Below are 6,000 nucleotides of genomic sequence, written 5' to 3'. Positions count from 1 at the left end.
AGGCTCCTTGGTTTCTCTAATGGTTCAAAATTTCAGACCATAATTTGGTCAAGCTACAATAACAATAATAATAATTTTTATACAACACTTTAGAATGATTATCTCATTTGAACCTGACAACAGTCAGGGGAGGTAATTGCTACTATTGTTCCCATTTTACAGATAAGGACAATGATGCAAACTGAAGTGAAGTGATTTGCCCAGGATCATCCAGCTAATAAGTATCCCAGACAAGATTCAAAGTCATGTCTTCGTGACACCGAGTCCAGGTTTTAGCTACCACACTACCCAACTCCAGGTAAACAACAACCAGAACTGTGGTCCCACAATCAGATCACAGCAGACTTTCCTACTCATTCATACTTTGGTACACTGTACAATATACTTGGATTCTCCAATCTGAATTTAGTTTAAACTCAAGACTCCCAGAGGTAGAGAACTTGAATGTTTCAAGAAACCTCAAGAATCACAAAGTATAAGTCAGAACAATGAGAATTCTAGCTCCAAATATCATTTGGGAATTGTGTATGTGATGAAGCAACTCTGTTTATGGTGGCAAAAGAACAAAGACCATTTTTCTGTCTTTTTGGCAAAGAGAAATGAATTGTTTCTTAATTTACTCTGTTGAGTTTTACAATTATTCACCTTTCTAAATTAACTAGAAGTCCATGCCCTCAGCCATTCCAGAGGGTGCATAGAATGTTTCTCTCTTCTTTCTGAAAAATAAGGTTGAATTTCTTTCTTTATGCATGACTCATTCTTGATTTCCTTCCACCTCTGGTCTATGTTGTCCAATTGATCCAGTTCTTCGGATTCAGGGCCACAATAAGCAATCTGTTTTTTTGTTTTGTTTTGTGGACTGTGGTGTTTTTCTTCTTTAAAATATAATGGTTGTCTCTGGGAGCAGGTTTCTTGGGGAGGTTTTCTGGAGGCAGATTTAGTTTCAGTTAAAAGTAATAATCACCCCAAATGCAGCCAGGTGTTAAAAGTTCTGATCTTTTATTGCTTCCTCCAAAATAGCCCGGTTAGTTTTTCTTAGAGGCCTATCTTTTTGCTTGGTTCTAAGAGCTCCCTCCGAATGTCTCCAAATCCAAAAGTTTGTCTTTCAGCTCCAGCCAGCCAAGTGGAAAATGGAATGAATCTCTCTTGCCTCTGAGAGAGGGCTTGTGGGCTTCCCAGAGTGCTCCTCTCCAACCCCTAGCAATGTTCTGAAGTAAAACCTCTGACTGGCTCCCTGAAGCTCTATTTATGCTCCTTCTCCAAGATTGGGATTGTGGGATACGAGAGAGTGGGGTTATGGGTTTCCTCCCAGAGTGCTCTCTGGCCCTAAGAGCTTCAAGGGAGGTGTGAATTCAGATATCTTATACTAAACCCTGAAATCTCCCAAACGTGTGAACTCCAATGAGTACTTAAATATATTAGTGAGCTAGAGGATTTGCTAAGTACCATGCTAAATTAACACTTTGTAAGGATTCCAACAGTGGACATCAGTGTCTCCAAGTCTTTCTAAAGAATGGGACCATCCAGAGGGAGCCCAGTGAATTGAATACCACAAGCTCATCTATGCAACTATGACTGCCAGATTTTGGTTCTATATTATCATCCTTCCAGTTAAGTGTGGGATTTCAATGAAGAGCAGAATGATCACATATACCTCTAAACCTACTCTAGGGCCTCTTAGTAGCTTATAGACAGCTGGTGGAATTCTCCCTGGGGCATCCATACAAGGAGCCATATATTAACACCTTGATGACCCTCTAGGTCCCAATATTGCTCTAGTTCTGGTAAGCAAAACCACATTTTACTGAGACCCAAGTGATTTCCTCTCCCCAGACCATAGATCAATTACAAATGGCCCCCCAATATTAGGGTCTATGGGGTTTTATACAAGAAAAAAAAAAGCTGGAAACTTGAACAAATGCATAAGCCTAGGATGAGCAGACTCCAGGAACCTTTGAATATCCACAATCATTAGCAGGACAAAGAAGGGTAAACCTGTGGAGTCAGTAATGTCGTTTACACATTCTTTCATCAGTAATTATGACTCTAGGTTCTTATTCCTCTTCCTTATTTTGGGAGAAGGGATCTAGTTAGACCAGCATTTGTCAACATATTTTCATTGTGTGAGGAAAATAAACCACCTATTAATATATAGCTCAAAAACTGACGTGATCATGTTTCATATATATTGGATTACTTGTTATCTAAGGAAGAGAAGGGGAAAAGAAGGAGAAAAAAATTGGAACTTAAGGTTTTGCAAGGGTGAACCTGGAAAGTAATTATACATGTTTTTTTCTTTTTAAATTAGTATTAATTAAATTAGCTTTTTATTTTCAAAATATATGCAAAAATAGTTTTCAACATTTATCCCTGCAAAACCTCATGCTCCAAACTTTGCTTCTTCCCATCCCCTGCCCCCCACAGAGAGCAAGCATCCAATATATGCTAAACATGTGCAATTCTTCTACATATATCCTCACACCTATCACCCTGCTCAAGAAAAATCAGTCTATCTCTTCTTTCCTATCAGTTATCATCATTCCCATTCTCTCTAAGTGGTGATGCTCTTCCTTCTGATTGTCTTTTGTCTAATATATATGCATGTTTTGAAAATAAAAAAACTTTAGGGACAGCTAGGTGGTGCAGTGGATAGAACACCAGTCCTGAAGTCAGGAGGACCTGAGTTCAAATCTGACCTTAGACACTTAATACTTCCCAAGTGGCAAGTCACTTACCCCAATTGCCTCAGCAAAAAAGGAAAAAAAGAAAAGAAAAGAAAAAGCTTTATTTTAAAAAAAATTGAAGTGATCCTGTGAAACTCCTCTCCTGGCTGCTTCTTGAAGAGGACATTCTATTTCCCTGGGATGCCCTTCCCATTTATCTCCACCTCCTGGTTTCCCTGACTTAAACTATCCTTCTATAGGATGCCTTTCCTAAACCCTCTTAATTCTAGTGCCTTCATTCTGTAGAGTCTTTTTCAATTATTCTATATACAGCTTGTTTGCAGGAAGTTGTACGCATGTTGTTCCATTCAACTGTGTGCTCTCTGAGGGCAGAAAATATCTTTGACTTTTGTCAATTAGCACATCATGGACTGAGAACTGGATTAGCAGGGCCACATCTTCTCATGTGCACAATATTTACTGTATTGTCATTAGCCCTGAACTCTAAGCTTTCCTGTATCTGGGCTCACTCAACCGCAGCCTCTCAGATATAGAATGCACTGGTACCACATACACTTAAGCAGGTTCCTGGCAGGTAGCTGGTCATCCTGCCATTGTTACTGATATACAGCCTATCACCTCTAGCAGAATGTGGACAGTGCATTTCTTTCTTTCTTTCTTTATTTTTTTAATTTTAATTTTATTAAAGATTTTTATTTACAACACCCTCTGTTCCAACTTTTCCCCTCCTTCCCTCCACCTCTTCCCCTAGCTGGCAGGTAGTCCCATACATGTTAAATATGTTAAAATACATATTAAATCCAATATATGTATACACATTTACATAGTTATCTTCCTGCACGAAAAAAATCGGATCAAGAAGGAAGAAAGAGAAAAACAGAGAAAGAAAACAAAATGCAAACAAACAACAACAGAGAGACTGAGAATGTTATGCTGTGGTTCACCCTCAGTCCCCACAGCCTCTCTCTGGGTGTAGATGGCTCTCTTCATCACTGAACAATTGGAACTGGTTTGAATCCTCTCATTGTTGTAGAGAATACGTGGACAGCATGTTTCATCATGAGTCTTCTGGAACTGTAGTTGGTCGCTGATTTGTTTAGAGTTCCCGAGTCTTTCAGAGTTTCTTTTTATAATGTTGTTTTTGTTGTACTCGCTGTTTTCCTGGTTCTGCTTTCTTCACTGAATTAATCCATAAGAGCTTTCCTGGATTTCTCTCAACCATTCTCAGCATCATTTCTTTCATCACAAAAATATTTCATCAAATTCATAAACCAGAACCTGTTCAGCCATTTCTCAGTTCATGGGCACCTCCTCATTGTTTGCTGATACCCACAAAAAGAACTGGTTTCCCCATTTTTGCTCACATGGCCCCTTTCTTCTGAGGGAGACCAGGCGAAGCTTTCTTAAAGAGTCTATGAGACGAGTAGGTCAGACTAGTCATGCATCCCTATTCTCAAAGATCTGCGGAGCCAGGAGATCAGCTCTGGGCCCAGGTTGTAGGAAGTTACATGATCTCTAGGCCTAGAGGTCTCTAAATGCCAGATCCTAGGTCAGCTTCAGGAAGTGATGTGACCCACAGGAAGCAGACAACATTGGTGACCACTGATCAATGATGGTTACTTATTTTTAGTTCATCCAATGAAAAGCCTTGGGTCTTCTGCTATTTAACCAGTTTGGTATTTCCTGCTTGCCAGGTGGGGCCCATCTTGGGAGCCGGGATGCCTCCCTGGTGTGCTGGACCCCTCCCTGCAGGGACTAAACAAATGCTCTCTCTTTGTATCTGAAGATTTCTCTGGTTAGTTAATTTGGGGAGGGGGGATCTAGCAGTAGTCTCCCTGGGTGAAAGGGTGTGCACAATTGGATAGGGGGCATAGCTCCAAACTGGCTTCCAGAACTGGTTCACATCACAGTTCCACTAAGAATGCTTTTTGTTCCTGTTTGCTCAAAGCTCTCCAACATTGGTCATTTTCCTACTTTGTCCAATCTTTCTAATCTGATGGGTATGAGGTGCAACCTCAGAGTTGCTTTCACTTGCATTTTTCCTGATTATTAGTGATTTAAAGCATTTTTCATCTGCTGAGAGGTTGGGTTTATTTCTATAATAATTTCCTATTTATATACTTTGATCATTTATCATATAATGAATGATTCTTATTATGAATATGAATCAATTTCCTTCATATTTTATCTGAGAAACTTGCTGAAAAGGTATTTCCCCCCATCCTTCTTCTTTTTTAATTTTAACTGCACTTGTTTTTGAAGGTGTAAAAACATTCCAATTTTATATAATTTAAGTTGACCATTTTATCTCTTTATCAGTGAACCTCTTTATCTCTTGTTTAATCATGCAATAATCTGATAGATAATTCCTTCTGTGTTCTTCTCATTTATTTATGCTATCACCCTTTATGTCCAAATCAGATAGCCATTTGGAGCTGCTCTTGGTATAGGGTGTGAGATACTAATCTATACTTAGTTTCATCCAGTTTTTCTTGAACAATGAATTCTTAGCTTGGAGAGAAGTAATTCATTTGGGCCCTACTCTATTCTGATTAATCAATATGATAGAATCATATATAAGGCCCTAGAGCTTGAGCTGCAGATGCTAAGTTCACTTGTTCAGGAAGTTGACTAAAGGCCCTTAGCTCTTGTTTTGCCTTGTGATCATGACCAAGCCCAGCATGGCAGGGATGGCAATGTGTGGGATGAGGTGCTAGATCCCCTTACTCAAACTGACTACTCAGAGGCATCTTCAGATACAAACAGGAAGCATTTATTTGACCCAAGCACACCAACTCAGCAAACTCAGAGCCTCTGAGCTCCAATCTTCCAGCATGATGTGTGGCCCCAAGCCAGAAACAGTGAATTGATTAAATAGCAAAAGACTTGGGTTCATTGGATGGATTGAAAAGGAAATAACCACTGGCCAAGGGTCAGCAATGCTGTCTACTTCCTGTGGGTCCCGCAACTTCCTGAAGCTTAGATCTAGGGTCTGAGCTCTCCTATCCAACAGCTCTCTGAGAAAAGGGATTACATGACTTCCTGATATTTAGGCCTAAAGTCTGACCTGCTCCATCTCATAGACTTTTTGAGAAATCTTCACTTGGTCCCATTCAACAACTACATGAAAAGTCTTCTCGAATCTTTTTGTATCTTTAGACCAATCACTTCTCCAATAACTGCAGATGACCACACTATTAGTACTTAGGTCACTGACTATGATAGCTTGTGCCGTTTCCTCCTGCCCAATTAAGGAGAAGCTTGTTCTTATGGGGAGATATTCCTTACTTCAAACAACTTGTGTCCGTCTTGATAT

Source organism: Antechinus flavipes, chromosome 2, assembly GCF_016432865.1.
Source record: "Antechinus flavipes isolate AdamAnt ecotype Samford, QLD, Australia chromosome 2, AdamAnt_v2, whole genome shotgun sequence".
NCBI classification, from domain to species: Eukaryota; Metazoa; Chordata; class Mammalia; order Dasyuromorphia; family Dasyuridae; genus Antechinus; species Antechinus flavipes.
Note: the sequence above shows the minus strand (reverse complement) of the source record.